We start from the raw sequence: 21,098 nt of genomic DNA on the forward strand, positions 1-21,098 counted from the left end.
TAGAAAACGATTTTATCGTTAATTTAAATCACGGTATTATTACACATGTTGTATAAATATTAGAATTATAAATATTAGGATAAACACTAATTTAAATTTTCTCTTCCCTATCGCATCTCTCTATCGCTCTAAGGTTTGCTGTTAGAGAACCCAGTTCTGGGTTAAGCTCGCCTTTGTACATGTCTTCTCTGTGTTGTGTGTGTCTTTTAGATGTTTTTGTGTACAATAAAGAATAATAATAATAATAATTTGAGGTACCAAAAATATACAGCTTATAATAAAAGTAGTTTGAGGAGGAGTCATTATTTTTTTAAACAAAACATTGTACAAAAGGGCCCTGACATTTCACGTGATAAAATACATCTTACAAATACATAATCATTGATCACAGGGACGATAAAATTACCAATGGTCACATGATTAATTTAGTCAATGTTAATTGATGGCTCCCGGCATTATCTTTATTTAAATATATTCGAACCTTCAGCTATAGTAATTCAATGCGTGAATGTCAAATGATTTTCGATCGTTATGTTTCGCAATAACCATCGTCTTATAATTTTTTTGTTCTATAGACCTTTTTGAAAATATCTATACGTATTTTTACAACTTAAAATAGGCACAGTTTAGGTACTTTATTTACTGTACTTTTATTGTTTACTCAAATATATTTGCAAATTAACAATAAATATCAAAACTATCCTAGTATAAACAAAAAACGAAGAAGCGTCAAAAAATTCATACTCATCGCTGTCGACTGGGAGCGTACCCAAGAGGCTGGCAGCATTATCTAGTTTGATCGCCATGCTGATCCTTTGTCAGAGGCCAGTTAATTTAGGTATATACTACGTCTATGTACCAGGTCTAGCTACTATGTTGTCCTATATAAACAGCTAAAATAATTTTCGTAAACCCGCGTATTTTGTGGCCATTCCGGTAATGTGAAATTAATAAACACCCTTGCTAAAGGCATTGCTCTTTCCAGTTTCGGAATGGCGGTTTTTGATAGCCTTTCATTTTGTTTATATCACGAGTACCTAATTTGTATATAATCTGTATGTGAAGAGCGAGTCCTCTAAGTCAATAAGGGTTATTTTTAAGTTTCCGAACTCCTAAACGAAAAAAGGTTCCTCTATCGGATCACTTTGACGACCTATATTAAATCACTTATCTGCTGTGTAGGTGTATCAGTAAATGCGAAATACGAATACATTACAATTTTCAGCTTAGATATAATCTACTCATTAGACACTTGATTTGACCTAAAACGTGTTAGTGAAGCGCAATGATTCAGGAGAAAATCTGTTATATAAGCGGGATAACACGAGTCTCTAAAATAAGAATTAGTTTACTATTTATAAAATTTACTCTACACTTGTGCCAGTTTGCAAATCATATTGAAGTTGGCAAACATTTAAAGAACCAATTTGGTTAGGTTCGTGACGTAGCTTTGCAGTTTACATAGTGCGAGAGCTTGTAAAGATATTTCAATGGATGTTCCACTCAATATTTTCTTAGTTTGTCGCTTAAGTTTTCTTTTTTCTATCCTTTAGATTCTCAGGTCCTCATTGGGTGTTTTCCATCCTGAACTCATGTTAGCCCATAATGATAGGACTTGTTCCGTTCCTTGCCTATAGGATATAGGATATTTGTTGGCTCACATATGGCATAGGATTAACACTTTTTCTGTGGTGGTGTGGTCGCCGTGGGTAACACATTGGAAAAACTTTGTGAGTTCTTAATCAGCACTTATAAGTGATAAATACTACCAAATAACTCTTAACATTTCCTAATAAAAAACAAGCATGGTCTTGACCAATCTGTCATTGGGTGACATGAGGGTCAAACGCAAATTATTTGTAGTAAAAATACGTATATGGATGGATTATTTTGTTCCAAATAAATCGGAATATAATTTGACCGTATGTGACGTCAATACAAGGGGCGGGGTTCCCCAAACAAAGATGAGAAGAGAATCGTGATCCATGATTTTACGAAATGATAATAATTTAAACTTCAAATATTTTTTAAACCATCAAAGTGAGCTCCTGATCGCTTCATTTGATCTTCCATGCGCTAAGTTAATAAAACACACTTTAGGCAAATTTAAGTTGATAACTCGATTTGTAAAATTAACAATTAATTTATTGTTTCAGGTACTAAAATCTGTTTGTTGACAACGAGGACGTCCGTAAGTTATAAATATCATTGGAAAAGTTCCACTTAGGAGTTTTTGTTAGGTTGTTTGAGTCGATTCCTATTTATGGGTTTTAATCAGACGAGTTAAGCCACTCAATTATTTATATGTGTTCTGATTTAATCTGGTATTTATTTATATACAGACTTCTTTTTTTTTGTGTTCATGTTTGCTTACGTTAGTTAGAGTCGTGGGAATTTTGTGTTCAACTTTAGTTCTGAACTTATTCTTGACGTAATGACTAGTTCCATCTAGCGGCAATAACAAGAACAATGAGTTAAGTTTAAGTTATTCGCAACGTATACTTTTTAATAGTTTGTGTGAAGTGTAGTTTGTATAATAGTAAACTTAGTGATTTTTACAAACTTTAAATTCTTATTTTGTTATTACTCTTACATGTTTTATTTCTAAATAAAGTTCTTGGATGTTTCGATATGTCATCGCCGCATAATATTAAGTTGGTTCAGTTGTTTTGTCAGATACGATAAAATTACTATTGTATGGAAACGAATACCTTCTGTTATTTAACTATAATCTTGTAAAAAAATATATTTAATAAATACCGCAAATTACCGTGAGGCTATAAAATAACATAGATATACGCTTCGCTACAATGAATCTATGTGAACTACTAATTATTGTGGGTCTATTTTTACACCATAAGATGTGTGCAAAATGCGTCACAATAGTCATTTTACAATGAGGAAAAGACGTGAGGTCGTAATTCTCAATCGCAGGCATTTAGATCGATCGTCTTAATAATATTTATGTAAATAGGAAGACGTTTATTATACGTGTTTTTTGTTTAATATTGCCTTTAGTTGAAGAAGAATTCATCATCGTTCTATCTACCCTTTTTTTCTAGCAGTGCTGTGGTCAGCTTTCAGTCTAAATGGGTGTAGCTGATTATCTGTGTCTAAGGATATAATATCTGTGGAGTAAAATCTATCCATGGAGTGAAGTCTGACCTTTTTAACCCCTTTTCCCATGTAACCCACAGGATTTTCCCCGCTCTGGTCTATTCGTAAGTATTGATCATGTAAATTAAATGATGATGGCAAGTTGGAACTAGATGAACTTGTAAAGGAAAAATAATTTGGAGATGATAGTGGTCAAGTGACGAAACAATGGTAAAGAAATAAAAACATAAAAATTATCATAACAGTGACTCTTAGAAAGATCAACCTTTTGGACTATGGTTTACCACGTTTTAATAGTTCACTATTAAGTTGAGTCATGAGTTTTATTGTTAACAAATTGGATACAAAGTTTTCCACACGAGTAAGATAGTAAACATAGGAAAAAAGTTGATGATAATTTGCTTAGGTAGGACTTTGGCCCTGATACAAAAACTCGTATTACAAAGTCTATTTTAGAATAAACAAAGTCATAAAGCAAGTTGTGTGGAAAATCCAAGCATGTGTTTCTTTTAATTTGTCTATTAAATAAAGTGACCTTTGAAATTTATTTGAGAAAACATTTTGAAATGGTCTCAAAGTCCAAGACTCAAATTATGCAAAAACAAGTTGGAGTCAACTTGGCTCGAGGAAAACCCATCATACGTTGTCCAACGTATTTTTGTTTTCGTTCTAAATTTAAAATACCAGTATATTATTGTCTTGACATACAATATTTATAAAACATCAACATGGACTTTGACCTGAAACTCATATAAGCTTTCGTCACAAAACTCGCTTAAGGAACATCAAGCTTCAAGCTTCTTAGGGAAAAGTTATAATAAAGATTGTGCTATTTAATACAAAAAGTAGATTTTACTGCCTTTCAGAAGAAAAAAATAAACTAATTATTACAGCAAAATCATGCACCTACTGTATTAATTAAAATCTATTCAATTTCAAACCTGAATCCGTCAACTTCAACGCACCAACACAATTTTACTTAGTGAGCAATTTTCATTAGCCTATGTTAACGAAATAAATAAACATCGGTATGGTTAGAATTTTTTGTTTTCTTTGAGTTTTACAAACCTTAAACATCAATGTTCAACCGCAATATTTGTACAACCACAAAGGTTGAAAATAATTAATAGGTACTTAAAATTTTCATAATATGGAAAATTTTGATTGTATTAAATGTTCCCTACATACTCCACGGTAATTGTATAGAAATCTCAATTAAGAATAAAAACAAAATTGTTCGATCGTTCTTTGATCTTTGTTTTGAGGCTCATTGGCACATAACAAATGACGCAGGTATGCCTACGACATATATATGTATATTATCATGTAAAATACTTGTATGAAATATTAATTCAAATCAGTACACAGTGCGAGAAAATTACGCAATGTAGGTACTAACTATTTCCTAGATGCTCACATTATCCACATACAAGGAACCTATAGTAAATTATTACAGCTTCATACAAAACTATGTATATTCATAACACATTCGTGATCATATCATAATTATCATAAGCAGATCTAATCCACATCACGATTACATGGAATTATATAATTATCTACTATCAATATTTACCTATACATACGTCGTATCTTGTACTACGACAATCATGTAATGTGTTTGAAGATTTTACGACGTTAGTCTGACAGTCTTAGAGTGCATTTGATAACCTTCAAGCATTATACGAATTAATTACGTAAGTAAGGAGTGAATAATTATCAGTTGCAATGTGAGTAAAAAAGCTCTAACTGCAACATTTGCACAAGTATTAATTTTGTTATTAAGTTACCGGTTGTTTTACACAAATTGATGAATGCAGTCCGTACCAATGAATTTTTGTATTTTCTTATTTATTTGTAGAGACATAATTAGAACGGGTCTAAGATGAAAATATAAACTATTACCACTACATAGTATAAAACAAAGTCGCTTTTTCTGTCCATATGTCCCTTTGTACGCTTAAATTTTTAAAACTACGCAACCGATTTTCATACGGTTTTTTTTAATAGATAGAGTGATTAAAGAGGAAGGTTTATATGTATAATAACATATGTACATTAAATAGTAGGGCAATACAGTTATCCCGTGCGAAGCCGAAGCGGGTCGCTATTTTTTAAATAATATGAAAATACAGAACAATAAAAGTGACGATTCAGAAATCGTATCGGTTTACGCAGACGGGATGAGAACTATTAAAGGACGCAGCGAAGCGACAAGACGTGTGACTCTAACGCGTATGATATGAAAACGTGATCGAGAAATTTAAAAATAGAATACCAACGGCTTTTTATCCTCAAACAGAAATAAACTGGTAATAACTGATAAGCAAATCTGTCTAAATTATTGAGGATATTCTTTGCCAAAATTTTGGACTAAGTTTAATCTCGACGTTCATGCAAGCAGTGATAAAAAGAAAATAATGTTCATCACAATTTGGTTACATACAAAACAACAACAAATGGACAAAAAGTACATAGGTACTATTTGTGATACGCAGTTTATGTAAAGTGTAGTTAATTTTCTCATTTGACCAAAAATATGTGTTGTTTTTATTATTACCTACTTAGGTAATAAAAATAGGGTCTCTTCTATTTGATTTATTATATTATTTTAAATAGTGTCATATTAAAAAGGGGAAGTTCGAGCAGAAAACTTGTTATGTAGTCATTAACAATATATCTACAACCTGCTTTACAGAGTAACATTCCTGAATGTAAATAGTAATGTCTAACCATCATATGAGCATAAATTATCAGTTGCTACTGAGATGCAAAGATTATTACATAATATCATAGAATTAAAGATAGTATGGCACAAATCATCTCATCATCTCCCGAGCCTTTTCCCAACTATGTTGGGGTCGGCTTCCAGTCTATCTGCCCTATCTGACCTCCTCAACGCAGTTACCCGGGCAACCCAATACCCCTTGGTTAGACCGATGTCAGACTTTCTGGCTTCTGATTACCCGTAACGACTGCCAAGGATGTTCAATGACAGCTGGGACCTACAGTTTAACAGTTAACAGTTTTAATAAAGTATGGCACAAAATATTATATAAAGTGCACAGTATTTATTTTTAGCAGTTAATACAAAATATATTGATTATTCTACGCATTTTGTTACTTGCGTACCTAAATCAATGTTTTCCTGACATGTTGTATATGATGTATAAATTAGCAATTAATTACTTTTACCAGCAGGACTCAAGCAGGTTTCTAACACCTTGATATCCAGTTTTTCAAGTACTATAATTGTGAACGTTTTTGAGTATTTTATTTAGTAGATAAGATATGATTTGAAAATATAGCAGTATTTTAGCGTTTTATATAGTAAATTAAAATGTAAAGACACTGTACTCCAGCGAAAATGTTACATATTTACTAATCAGTTTCATAATTTCAAAGAATTAACATAAAGTTTATTCTCGTCAGAAACTCTTTTATTCCAGACATCACCTACATGTTCAGATTACACTTTATTTGTTGTATAATAAATTAAAATGAGTACCTATATACTTTTCGTACATTAACTCAAAGTAACTTAGCTTACGATCTAAAAATTCCCACCATTTCATTGTACCTTCAAACTGGTTTGAGGTTTCACTATTAAAATAATGACCATTGAAAAAGTGGAAAAATTAATTAGAGTTGAAAAGCACCTGTTTAAGTTTGGAGTAAAATTAAGTATAATAATGAAATTGCAGGTTAGCTGTGTCTGCAACCCGCTCGTCACGACTTTGCATGATCCATGACCGTTTTTGGAAGAACACTTTTTAAATGATAATTTTCTGGCATTAGTCTGCTTTACTTTATATTTACTTATATCTGTATATATTTTGCAAAATACAGAGAACTTGAGAAGTATCAGAAATAAACCAAAATATTTTGGACTCAAATAAAACCTACTTATTCTTTAGAGTATTTTTGGTCAAAGTTAAAAGGCTCTGTTTTAAACCACGATGAATAAATGAAATTTCTGTAACCATAACAGAAACCCATTCATAGAAGCTAGAGTTTACTATTACCGGACTACCTAAACCACCTTTACAATCACACACACAACACGAACAGCCCCTGGGCCTGAATACAAAAAAATACTGCATAGACGGTGATTGTGTTCACTTACTTTCGTCTGATTAATCTGTCATAAACAAATGCAGGTAATGACGCGCCTCCCTGAGATTTTCCGCCTGTAGAGCCTTCGACCCGTAAACTCGATCGAAATGAAAATGTAATTATCGAAGTAAACAATGGTCAAGTCGTTTGGCGGCATTCGTGCGTCGAACATCGTGGCAGTCGCACGCGCGCCGTGCAAACAGGTACAAGCGACGAACGCTCGTACGCTTTACCTTATCGCGAGTTCCTTACATCGCATTGTTTGAACGAGATGCACTTATCTTCATGCCGTACAATCGAAAGTGATAAATGATTCAGTACCGCGGATGCACTTGACATTGACGCGTCAAAATCTCGATGTAAGTTAAGTGATCAAATGTTGTTTCAGTGGCAGTGCTCCCAACAATTAGTTACGGCAATGAATATTCATACTTTTGTATTATTTATCCGGAAAAACTCCGTTTGTTATCTGCATTTTATTGTTTTAGTATCATTGTTATGGTGATTCTAGACGTTAGGCTTGTTACGGGTTTACACTGCAAAATGAGTTAAGATTAGTGGAAATAACTATTCAATTACCCTGTCATATTGAAAATTGCTAGTTTTTCTTTCATCTTTCAGTATAATAAATGAGGCAAGTTATCGGTGTAACTAATTTATGTTCGCTTATATTATGACGTTATTATAGTAATTAGTGTAGTTAAAAGTGTATAAAACAGTGGACCAATTGTCAAGTTGTTTTTTTCTGAACGTTTCAAGGGTACGACAGCGCGCGGTTTTCTGTCGATCACGTGCGTGTGATGCGTCTACGCAAAGAAAAGCGCGCGGTTAAGAAGTTAAGGAACAATTGCTTTGGATAATATTCACGAGTTTCTCTCGATACTGGGAATTAGAATTCTTGTTACTATATATATTTTAAATGTGCATTTATAAAAAAAAGATTCCATATTTAAATAAGTGCGAAACTACAAGGCGTTCATAAGGTACCTCGTTTGAGTGTCGGTCATAAAATCGTGGCCATCAAACTATTCAAATAAAGTTCAGTCGCAGCTGGCATGTCTACGAATAAATCTACGGAGAGCAAAAAACAAGTTCTCTGTTCATAAAATATCAATTAACTACTAAGATAAACATAATGAGTTCTATATTTCTTTAGGCATTATTTTACAACCCTGTCGAAGAGCCAATGTGAATCCAGAAAAAAAACTTTTGTAGTGTAAACCTAAGCAGTTTTTTTTGCTTAAAATTCGTGTATAACATGTTTAAAATTCTTTTTGTTCGTCAGTAGGCAGTGCCTTAACCCTGTACATTGAGGCATTCTTCAGTCTATAAGATATAATTATGTAAATAGCATGTGACAAAAACCACGAGCGTACTGACGTATTCAGATAAGTGAAGCTGTACGGTTGTGTACATTTGAACGTTGATTTTGTTCACGTCTCGCTATGTCAACCTGTGATTGTTAGTTTAGTGAGTGTTGAAATTGTTGTGTTTTAATTTTTTTTTATTATATCCTATTGAGAAGGTGAGCTTGTCTAAAACTGCGGCAAATTATTCAAAATAAAATATGTTTTGAAAAACAAAAGTACTAATATACTAGGTGCTAATTAGTTAATCAATAAATAGTTAGTTAAACATCACTTTAAAATTAATAAATTGTGATCAAATGTGTAAATAAATAGAAAAACGTTTTGCTGGTAAATTAGTCAAAGTCTGTTGCGATTTCCCTGGGGTGACAGGTGTTTCTGAAGCAAAATATTTTAAAGCATATTTTTGTAGGCATTGCTGTTTACTAAAAATACCTACCCACTACTTAGAATTTAACATACACTGATGGCATTAAGATAACAATTTTTACGTAAACATCGTAAAAGTTTCACCTCCGTAATACTAGGAAACAAAGCTATACCTACGTTGTAAAAATAAGAAAATATTTATAATTTTATCCCTAAGAGAACCATACTATCTTGCAATTGCTGGTTCAATAATTGCGACATCTTCGGACAATGTAAAATGTATGAATATTAATGCATTTGCAATTCAGAATCAGAAAAGATGAGACTCATTACCACACGTGTAAGAATTTGAATAAAATGTTGCCCCATTGTAAGCAGATAAGACATTATTTAAAGGCTTAAATATTGACAAACAATTTTGCTTCAAAACTTTGAATTAAATAATCGAATTACATTCAATCATTTTTAATTTTAAGAGTATCAATAAAAACAATAAAAGGTCAAAAGTATCACAAGCTACCTTGATTTAATAATTAATACAAAATCAAAACCTATTTTCTTATAACAGTAAATACATAAAAATAAAATTAGCAATAAAGGCTGCCAAAGCGATTATTTCAATAACTTTAGTAAAGCCAAGGTCGGGTTTGTAGATATTTAATTTAATGAATCAAACAAAACAACAAAATGTCGTGTAAACTTTTATACCTAGTAAATACACCAATAGTGATATAGCCAAACTTTTTGTATGGAGCACGTGCCACGGAACAAATAAAGATTCTCTAGCGAATTTTTCTGTAACGAAAATTTTCTTTTTTTAGATCATCGATAAATAGTCGATAGTTATCTGAACGACATCAACGAAGTAGCTAAGCGCTACTAAACAATAGTTCGGGCAGCGGAAGAGGAAATTATCTCTGCCACAGTGACGGATCACGAAAAAATTAAACAGTGACTACTATAGTATCACTCGATCAAGTTTAAGTTCAGTGTTTATAGTGTTATCTTGAGTGAACAAACCCTGTGTTGTGGTCGGGCACTTGCGATGAAACGTCAGCGATTTTGACGTAAGATTTTTAGTCGCAAATCGCAGAAAAACTGGAGGTCGACACGTATGAGGTGTCAGTTGTCGTCCAGCTGACAACAGATGTCATCCCCATTGAAGTCGGTGAGTCAGACATTTATAAAACATCTTTGCCGCAGTTACATTAAGGTACTAAATTAGTTTTTGACAGCTGAATGGCGGTTCTCTGTAGTGAAGACTTTGTCATCTCTCTTGCGGCTTACGTGATCTATCTGCGGTTTTGTACCTTGTCCACGTTTTGTTTACATTTATAATTATTTGAATTGACCATTTGGTTTTGAACGAGTACCTACACATTAATTGGAAAATGCATTTAGTCTCCGTGTTTACTTTCGTGCTCTTATTTTTCATACCGTATGACATGACGTATGTAGGTTTTATGAAAATTCCATAATCTATATGTTGGTAAATTATTGTCACGTTGGACGTCATTTGATTTAAAACCAAAGGATAATTAATCCTCGACAAGATGAAAAAAATACATTGAGTGCTCAATCTTTTTTATATGAGCATACCAAAAAAAAAAAAAACAATGTGAATCAATTTGTGTGTAGCAACAACAACCCTTTAAGTATTTTCTTAGCTACCTTTAAGCAAAAACAAGTACTATTTACCAACCGCTAATTATCAACAGTCTTGCAATCGTTTCTAATTAGAAAACACATTAGGCATTAAACGTGCTATACCGAATTTAGTTAAAGCGTTCTTTTACTAGAAAATCGAGTATTCGAATACCGTACACTCGATTCGTTTAATTAATGCAAAAAATGTCCTCTTTACAAATTCGTCTTCAGACATTACTTATCGAAGATGGTAAAACAGGTCTTGCCAGTGTTTTTGTGCGGTAAACGGCTGCCGATGCCGTGACTTCAATCGGCCGAATGAATTAGGAGGCGCTTGTTCAAACTTAGATATTCTAATAATACTGAAAACTTAGAAATATTTATTCTCTACCAAAATAGTTTTTATATGTTTTCAATAAGTAATAAAATTTTAAGAACAGGCTTCTTGTTAATTATTATTTCTAAAGGTTTTTAGTGTTAAATTATTCTCAGGGTTTTTTTCTCTTTAATTTTTTTTTATTTTATGTTACAAGAATGAGTTATAATAGCATCGTTAAGATTGATGAACACAATTTTCTTTAAAAACTTGATATTTAAATTAATTTAAAAATACGAATTTATTATCTCTAGTCTTTTGAGAGACAGGTATTATAAAATAGGAAGTTAAATGTGGTATATGAATATACACCATATAATATTGTCTCATATAACCATAATCTAATGTTATCTCTCAGAAACCATCAATGAATCACTTCTATGAAGTAGTTCGCATTGGCTCCGAAGTCGTGAAAAATCTGGTCACGCTCGGTTATGTATGACCTTATCGAGAACAAAATAGATTATTGAATGAACTTCGCTTTATTTATTTATTAGTTTGTTACATGCTAAGAATTAATATAGCTGTCACACTGTTTTTAATCCGACAAATATATCTACTCATTAGACACGCACACATACATAAGGTACCTAGGTACGTCGAAATACTATTTCGCTTTTATTCTTATTATAAATCAATATATTTTTAACACCTAAAAATACTACAACAAAAATTCTATGGTCGTATTTTCCATAAACTTTGGATGTCATTCGCATATCAGACGCAACTGTATTAATTAAATATAACCTTCTTTTGTACGAATTTGTATCAAAAGTTGCATAATATATTTTAAAATTACATAATATCTATATAGTTTGATAGACGTCAAATGAGAACCACAATAAAAGAAGCTGTAGATAGAGTTGTTTTTTTTTCATGTAGCCTATGCTGTCCTACTGCTGGGCAAAGGCCTCCCCCATAGTCTTCCATGTTTCCCTATCGGCCGCTACTTGTGGCCAGTCCTTGAGGATAGAGCCAAGATAGAGTAGGTACTCAAGAAATATTGAAGGAAAGTACAGAGATATCGCAATAAAAAATGGGTTAAATATTTGTTCTCACTCAACCTTCGCAGTGTTATTTGTTATAAAAACAAGGATCGCCGTGACCTTGTCAATGCGTCTGAGTGATGAAGATAAAGGAGGACGAAACAATACACGACGCGAGGATACATCGCTTATCACCGCCACTTAAGGCTGCGTGTTCATTATATTTACACTTTATTGCAATTTTTATAGTACCTTATTCTTCCTGTTAGAACTATAAATGTGAACGGTCCAATTCTTCTGTTCAATGGATATAGCTCGATCGTGTGTGTTGGCCCTTAAATATTTTATGTGTCGATCCATACCAAGCAAAATACGTACACGGTGATATATTTTGGGAAGTGAAAACAAGAGGGAAAAATAAACGGCATATTTTGTAAATCTCTTATATTAAATTATTATTATTTAGACTGTGATTAAGTCCTAGATTGAGGTGTTAACTTATCAACATAGTTATAAAATTTTATACGACAGTGATTACCCACAACACGTAAATTCTGATGCGTAAATCACAATTATGATTTTCTATTTGGCGAAATAGCGCAACAATGATTTCATTTTACTGTTGGTTTACTTCTACAAAAATTAAACCATAATTCCTTATATATTTTTTATGATCTACTTAAGTACAAAATTTTAAGTTGACCCTAACTTTTCAATACAATCTTATTTTACAAGTTATACTATTACACAGTATTTAATTGAAGGAAAAATTTACGTATATAACAATACTTTCCGACTGTGATGAATTACCAAACAATACCAGTATTAACTACTTTAATAAAATTATAACACACGCAGTGAAAAATAAGATTATTCAAGCAATTTATTTTCGTGCATAACTCTTGAGTGAAATAAGCCAATTAACGTGAGCCAGGGCTAGGCTTTCGTAAGGGTTACCGACTAGTTTCATACGAAGCTAGATTTATACCAGTATTTCTATATATATCTTTGCCTAAGTGATACCACACCTTAAGTTCCCATGGTACTTCATTTTCGTTTACAGATAACTCATCTTTAGTTATTGCTTTACACTTCAAGCTGTTGGATTGTGCAATTAATGTTCAATAGGCTGGTATAATAAATACTGTAAGAATTTCTATGAAGTATATAAAATACGAGTTGTGGTGGCCTAGTGGGTATTAAACAACCTCTACAGTTTGAGAGTAGGTGCCTGCCTAGAATGGTACTTACCAACGCAACTTTTCTAAGTTTTCCTGGACTCCAATGACTGAATAAAGGTGACGGAAAACATCTCGAGGAAACTTGGACTCTTAAATCACCTACCCGTATTGAGCAAGCGTGGTGATTAACGCTCAATCCTTCACCATGTGAGAGGAGGCCTGTGCCAAGCAATGTGACGATAAAAAGACTGTTGATGATGAATGATGACAATATACGAGTTTTAATAGTCCGTATATCCTTAAAGCGAGCTTAAAAAAATGTTGATATGAAGTTAGTTGCTCCATAAAGGCGGGCATTTTCTCACATTTTCTGATTTATGTGCGGGTCGATACAACAAAATTTTCCCACGCACATGCGGGTACCTATTAACCACATAATAATGACTCTATTTACCTGGTTCAATTGAAATACGGATAGTATTTTGACGTCATCTAAAAAGTGGTATCGCATGATACTACAATTCCTTATCAAGAAAATATTTTGGTTTTGGTTAATCTTTAAGTGAATTTGAAAATCCTCTGTAAAATCGTTTCTGCTATGTTACTAGCCATGTTTACAAAATTTTCGTAAAACATGTGTGTCTTTATAATGTTATCTTTGAAAAGCTTATTGATGCAAGATTTGGTTTCAAGGACTAATTATATAATTTAATCTATTCGTCATTAGTTCGGCAACTTTATATTCATAAATCATTCCTTGTTAAAGGATTGAACGATTGCCGTCCGATACTATTTACATACGCTTACAGTGATTACAATGCATTTTGAATAAATAAAACGTTATTTAATAAATCTAGAATTTATTATGAACCATATTTATTCAATGCAGGGACTTAGTTCTTCACCTTCAAAGTTCGTTCCTGTACATAATGGAAATACTTTTGCTATATTCTGTAGCTACGAATAATAAATGGTTTGTGCTGGAAATATCGATTAGATGTTACTAAATGCCAAGCCCAAAAGGTCAGGAATGAATTATAAGTAATGGTGAGCTTTCAACGCGTGTCCGTTACAGAACATCCAGCTACAAGACGTGAAATAAATACATTTTTAAACAGCAACCTACTTCGAAATGCAAAATCAGAACGAATTTTAAAGGCAGCTCTTATTTTGAGCGTTTGAGATAAGAACACGTTTTTGTAATAAGCAAGATGTCTGGCTAACAAAAAACGAAGATGTAAACTATAAGCGAAGCTCTGTGCCCTTTTGAGACACAAGTCTCAGACTAACTTCAAGGAGAAACAAATGAACACACCCTCATTCGATCAACATTAAGGTCTTAAAATGTAGGTCGGATAAACTTCCTAAGCAGGCCAGACTTAAGTACGCCACACCCTTTGTCAAACGATGGCCTAGAGACTATTTTGAGATCCACTCCCATTAAACAAATTGATACACCCATAAACTCTATTCGCACCCTTACAGAGACAATAGTTGAGTGATGGGACCACCTACTATAATGGATACAATTGACCTTGATTCTTTGCGTCAGTGACTCTCCCATGGGCCATTTCGCCGACCCCACCAAGGTTGCCGAACACACTGCTCGAATGTTCGGCCGACACGCGATCCATCATTCTATTTTAAACTACCTTATGTTATAATTGAGTTATATAATAATTAACAATGTACCGTACACGCGAACGTCAAGTTCAGATATATTTTGATTAATTGAGTGACCGTGTGAGATTTTAGTGTTATATTGGTTTTACGGTATTTTTGTGTAATTTTGATTGACATTGAATTTTAATGCGAGCTCTAGTTTTTTCTTATTATAAATTACAATAGGATAATGTTTTTCAATTTAAGGATAAAAGTCAGGCAAGTACCTTGATGTCTTGAATTTGTTTATCACGTACCATTTTAGTTTAAATATTCAAGTTTTATTTATCATTATTTGATACGAGGAGCTCTTTTATGTAGCCTTGTTCCCATTTTCCTTGTTCCGCACATATACGATGTCAGTACAAGATACTTGGGTACCTACAGTTTTCAAGACCAGCTATGCGCTTCACGATAAAATAATCGGGCAGTTTTTACTTTTCTTTATTTAAAAACTAAAAGGATAATAATATATTCTTACTACATAAATACGTACTGGTTCATAAACGATACTTCTCCATAGTGTAAGTAGAAGGGGTACATTTAAATTTATATATCGTATAGTAACTTATATGTAAGTAAATGATCGTATCATAAACTTATTCTATTAAACGAAATAAGGCACGGACTGTCCTGGTGATTTTCTTTTGAACTGGAAGTAAGAAACTTGCTTTAAAATGGGTTGACAAGTAAAATACTATAATTAATTATGTAACGAGCATTCTGAGGAAACTTTGACGACAGCTAAGCCTTCATTTACGTAATTGTATGTTAATTGTTGTGCGTAACAGCTTTAGAGACAGTCCTCATTGACTTCCAGGTTTTTAATAGGCACATTTAGTTTCATCATCATCGTAAGCCTTTTTATCGTCCCACTGCTGGACACTCTTACTGAGAAGGATTCCAATAAGCGTTAATCACCACACCTGCTGAAAGCGGGTTCGTGTGCTTCAGACTTTATAGTCTAGGATTCCCCGTGATGTTTTCCTTCACCTTTAATCATTGATGTCCAAGATATTCTTAGAAAGTACATAAAACTTTGCATAGGTTCTTTACCCACTCGACCACCTTCACATTTACACAGCTTATTTACATGTGATTTTATTTTCAGAAATATTTAGGCAATACAAACAAAATACACTTTAAAAAAATATGAATTACGCACCAACGAGTTCGACTGTGTGTCCCGTAATGTAAGGTCGTTCTGTCTGCTAATTCCTTCAACATTTAGACCAGTTATAAACAAATGAAGCAATGGATTTCGTACAAGGCCAGATTGACACTAAACAGCTTGAACTTTTAATAATGAGCTAATTGGCAATAAAGTCCTCAAAATAATTAAGTTGTTGAGATAAACTTGACCAAGCTTCTGGTAGATATGTAAAGATCTCAATCAGTCTTTGGTGACATTTATTTAATGCTGAAAGCAATCATGATATCAGATAAACCAACGTTTTAATATTCTTTCTTTGAAATGAATTTATGATAAATGTAAAGAGACCTCTTCTTCGGTATTATTTCTCCTTATCAGTTTGACTTAGATAGAGCATCTAAGGCAATCTTACTATTTCCTAAAAATCATAATTGCACGTTGTGTTAACAAATTACCTAACAATTTTGGTAAAACCTGCAGCATAATATTTGGCAAATATTTTCATCCTCACATGATGACTACCGTAAGTCATAAAGTGTATCATTGGCGAATTTGTTTAGAGTCAACCGTGCGTGATGGATGGAGTATATGACGTCACACTTTGTCATGAGACAACACGTGGAAAATTTTACAACAATTGTCCATGTGAATGAGCATAAAAATATGAGTGACAGGCTTTACGGTAGTCGAGTTGCGCTGGCTATACAAGCACTGGGAGATGATGTTTCATTATCAGATGAGATTATGATGTGTAGTAGAAAATAGAAATTCAGACCTGATTTTGATTATTAGGAGCATTGCCAATGAATAGGCTAAAGAGGACTTTTTAAGCTTAAAACAAATCGCCGAAGTGACAACACGTGGAGTGAAGTGATGCGATATTAAAAGTATCGACACTAGACGTTACATAAGAAACACTAACATAAAATAGGAATTCAATAACGGCTGGCTGGATTATTTCTAACTTAATTATTTATTATTTACACTGGTCTCGTCTAGCCTGTCAATCTGTCTGACAAAACCCATTAATAAAACACATAAACCATTCTGCTACAAACGAAGTGCCCAGGCAACTCATCATCATCCTCCGAGCCTTTTTCCCAAACTATGTTGGGGTCGGCTTCCAGTCTAACCGGATTCAGCTGAGTACCAGTGCTTTACAAGAAGCGACTGCCTATCTGACCTCCTCAACCCAGTTACCCAGGCAACCCGATACCCCTTGGTTAGACTGGTGTCAGACTTACTGGCTTCTGACTACCCGTAACGACTGCCAAGGATGTTCAATGACAGCCGGGACCTACAGTTTAACGTGCCATCCGAAACACAGTCATTGGTGTCTAAGATATGCTAAGTGCCCAGGCAACTATACCTACATAATATAGTACCAAAAACAAGAAAGAGAGAATTTTAATTTGTTACGACTTTATTTATAGCAGTATATTTAGACTCTCTTGACGAACAACGATCTAGAAATGCAGACAAACAAGAAACAGTAAATAGATTAATGGCTGCAGTCGAGGAAAAAGGGACAAGGTCGCTATAAAACTACGTTTACTTAGCACATCTGCGGGGAATAGAACAGGTCTAGTCTTCTTTTGTTTTTTGATCTCAACACTCTTGACTTATACCGTCTTACCACAAAAACTTTTTAACGTCAGTTTAAGACTTGTCTAAAAAAATGTCAAATTATGACGTTGACATATGGTTCATTTTGGAGCCACATTTTTTTTAGACAATAGTGTAAAACAGTGGTTAAAGTTTTTGTAGTAAGGCCATTATAGTTTAAAAGTACTAGAAAAACAAGCATCTATAAATGCACGTAATAATCATTACAGGTTGACCAAATAGTTCATCCCTTGTCTCCATCATCAGATCAGTTTGACAGTACCACATAAATAAATTGTCGTCAGAACTACATACAGCTGCCAATTTTCACTACGATCCTTGGAAGATGGTTGAATTAGTTACCTTAGATTCCAATACATAGTTGAGGTCGACTTAATAAAATCGAATTAAAAAGGAACAAAATTGATTCAAAAAACATAGCGTGTTAACATTAACAAGTTTTTTTATCACAAACGAGATATAGGTATAAAGTGCTAAAAGTTATTATAAAAATGCAAAATAAGCGGACGTTGATGGCTCTAACAATAAACCTGTGACAATATAAATATCAGCTGATGTGTGCGAAGATAGTTGTGTCCTTACTAAATATGAGTGATAATACGAACAACGTTGAACGCTTGTTTATAGAAGATATTTAATATAATGAAGCATAATATGAAAATATTGCGAAAATAGAGAAAAGTAGCTAGGTATTTCGATTGCAAACAGAAAGTTCAGAAAATGCCTTCTTCGGGTTAAAAGTAACAATAATATGAAATATGTACCTAGTTCACCTCTGAGAAGATATTAAAAACAAATAGCACTATAAATAGAGTCCATTAAACGAATTATTTAAATATATATTTATCAGACTTAGAAATACCAATTTTGTACCCATTTTTGACCACTAACTCTTATCTTGCAGTCTAGTATAGTCATTCTCTTTCCGTGTGTCTGGCTGAAGGTAAAATCAATACTGAACTTTTTATTGTAACTTTGTCACGTGAATTTAACACACGAAATAAATATTATGAACAATTACAATGTCACATGGAAGTGAATAATTCGTAGTGATTGCTATGATTCGATACGTGACTCGCATCAGAGGTTCATGGCAAGGTCCTCCTATGACAGTTTGTACCTCTGTAAAACGATATCATACTTTATAATTGAAGGCATAAGTTCTAATATTGTTTGTGCACCTGTGTCACGTGAGCTAATCTTACTTTGTCCAGTTTTCATCGGGCCACGTAAGGACAAACAGGAAGACTCCTATTTAGAAAGTCCTTGATCTTCTGAACCTAGCAAGTTCAATATGATTCATCGCTTGAGGATGCTAAGGCCTTCTGATTGCAATGACCTACGTGGATTTCTATAAACAATTCAAAGAATTTCGATTACTGCGGTGCTAACTTATCAATCAAAATATGAATCCTTAAGTTAATACTTTTGTTTGAACAAATTGCATGACGTGCTTAATTCATCAAACAATTATTATGACTAAGATTTTATGGCCGACGATTGTATTTAGGTAATAATTATTTTATTACACAATCATTATCATAAACCTAATTATTGTTAATTGCCTATTATCCTCAAATAATAACTTTATAAAAAAAATGTTACTGTTGGCAACATTGTGCGCAAAATTACTGACACGACCTTCTAAAAGTACACAAATAAATACAATACATTATAACTACGTACCTATATTACTACCGCTTACGTTTCAAAGCAACATTGATATATTGCAAAAATGTAAATTATAATGTTGGGGTCTATGAAAAAGCTATTATTTATCAAAGTCGTAAGTGACTCTTCGCATACTAATGCTTTCATGTCTAGTTATTATAAGAATCTTGATCACAATATCGTAATCACAATGCAACATCATTCAATAAAGATCTTTAATCTGTTTTCTTCGGTTTTATAGCTCGCTTTAGTGTGAAGGAAAATGTCATTAGGAAACTGGTAATTACGTAATGAAAATTCTAAGCGCGTCTCACTGTCTTTAATAGTGTTACCTGTACTGTTGAACATTTATAAGCTGTGGGTGTAACGTGATATATGACCTACGAACTAAGAAGGTATATATTTATTGCGACGTTTATATTCAATTAAGGATCATTATTAATTATGTTGGACAGGCTATTCATTATTTTTTCCAGATCTGCCATGGATTACCTTTTTTCATAGCAACGCACATGTATCAATTTGATCGACATATCTGCACAGTAAGATAAATCCATTCTCAAAATAAGTTCTTTTCTTATCTTGAAATTGTTCTGGAAACCGGTTGTAAAGAAAGTAAGTTTAGATATCAACGTCTATCAATAACGCGATGATGTAGAATAGTGACAAAAACGTGTGATAAATCGTTGCAATTTGTTTTACTTGGCAAACGTATTGAGCTGACTTGACAGTCAAAATGATAAATTCGATAAAGACAATACAATAGACAGATTGCGTGTGACAATACGCACTAACATTGTTCGCACTACAAATTAGATGGTTCGTTTGTTTATCCGTAGCGTTTAATGAAGGTGTAGTTGCAATAAAATTTGCATTAGACAATTTTGGGTCAAGGAAGACGAATTGAACTTTTTGTCGCAGTATATGTTGTTTTTTTTTTTAAATCGAGCAATGCCGCAGTATTTGCTGGTTGTTCGTAAAATCACGAACAGTTGGCAACCTTGACTGGTCCGATGATCACAAGCGAGTCGACGATGATTGTGTACTCACTCGAGCGGTCTTGATAACGACTCCGTTTATACTTTTGTCTTGCTCTTTTCAGTTTTTTCTACTTCTAGTTTCTTTCTAATTTGTAACATTTCTTCATGCGATTGTTCGATTTGATGGATATTACTTATTTGGATTTGCGTGAATGATGAAGTACAGTAATTGTTATGATTGTTCTCACCATGCTTGTATTATGTACATAGATGAATGTATGCTAGAAGTAGATAGCCTATCTTTTTTCCTTCTAATTCAAAGAATTTGCAATAAATTCTTAGATATTAAGTCGAAGCCCCATAAAACATTATCATGATTGTCCCATTCATAAGGACAAATGGCATGAATTCTAAGTACACTATCCTCACTTTCATAGGCTCATGTGAATCCCCTTACTTCGAATCATCCACAGGTAAAACATTAGGTACCAATATCTTTAAGAAATTTCCAATTAGCAATGCACAGTACGTCAGCTATTAACCTGAATGAATGTAAGTGAACGTGACGTATGTTGTTTGTAGTAAACTAACGTCGGTTTCTCGTACAATGAATACAACAAAACCTTCTCTCAAATATTTACCTAGGGCTAGTAAGTGCTGGGCCGAAATTCGATTGTGGAACTGTATGCCGATTTTCTTTTTTTTGTTACCGGTGCCCTATGTTCAATTTTAGCTTGCTGTTCTACAGTTTGATTTGAATTACGTAGACTGTGGCACGATAAACTCAATGGTTCCCGATGAAGTGTCTGCTAGTTACTCCTTTCTGCCAGATAAAAGCTGCTTATAA

General features: G+C 33.3%; 1 protein-coding gene across 3 annotated transcripts in view; it reads left to right on the forward strand.

Annotated features, from left to right (window-relative positions):
- Nucleotides 1-21,098, forward strand: part of LOC124631595 — a 194,735-nt gene that overhangs the window by 52,116 nt on the left and 121,521 nt on the right. Inside the window, exons 1-2 of one of the 3 annotated variants that reach the window (XM_047166036.1) lie at nt 7,397-7,592; nt 9,791-10,137. The exons of the other annotated variants lie outside the window; for them this stretch is intronic. The gene's annotated coding sequence lies outside the window, so the exon portion shown is untranslated. Of the gene's footprint in view, nt 1-7,396; nt 7,593-9,790; nt 10,138-21,098 lie in introns of those variants that run through there. 3 annotated transcript variants of the gene reach the window in all.

Source organism: Helicoverpa zea, chromosome 7 (genome assembly GCF_022581195.2).
Source record: "Helicoverpa zea isolate HzStark_Cry1AcR chromosome 7, ilHelZeax1.1, whole genome shotgun sequence".
NCBI lineage: Eukaryota > Metazoa > Arthropoda > Insecta > Lepidoptera > Noctuidae > Helicoverpa > Helicoverpa zea.